We start from the raw sequence: 391 nt of genomic DNA on the forward strand, positions 1-391 counted from the left end.
TCAAACTAGGAAAGGAAAGGAAGTGTAAAGGACTACAGAAATATGTGTGAACGTATATTTTTTGTCTTTTTTTTTTTTTTCTTGCGATATAATTAGGAAGTAATTGTAGTAATTAAATCGATTATGAACATGAGATTGGTATACATATTTGTGAGCTACGATGATTGATCATAATAATAAGACGACGATTATAGTAAGACAATGATGAGGATGATAATGAGGACAGTTATGATTATTATTATTATTATAATTACGATCATTATTATATTATTACTCCTATTACTACTATTACGAATGACGACGAGAATAGTTTTTATTGTCTTATAAACGTAAACGGAATACAATGTAGCGGAGTTGTTTGTTTGTTTTTTTTTTTTTTTTTTTTTTTTTT

At 26.1% G+C, this 391-nt stretch overlaps 1 long non-coding RNA gene across 1 annotated transcript in view; it reads left to right on the plus strand.

Annotated features, from left to right (window-relative positions):
• The first annotated feature begins 50 nt into the window (after positions 1 to 50).
• Positions 51 to 391, plus strand: part of LOC102675595 — a 7,703-nt gene continuing 7,362 nt past the window's right edge. The window contains exon 1 of the long non-coding RNA XR_421839.2: positions 51 to 364. This is a non-coding gene — a long non-coding RNA (uncharacterized LOC102675595). The remainder of the gene's footprint in view (positions 365 to 391) is intronic.

Source organism: Apis dorsata, unplaced genomic scaffold (genome assembly GCF_000469605.1).
Source record: "Apis dorsata unplaced genomic scaffold, Apis dorsata 1.3 scaffold_251, whole genome shotgun sequence".
NCBI lineage: Eukaryota > Metazoa > Arthropoda > Insecta > Hymenoptera > Apidae > Apis > Apis dorsata.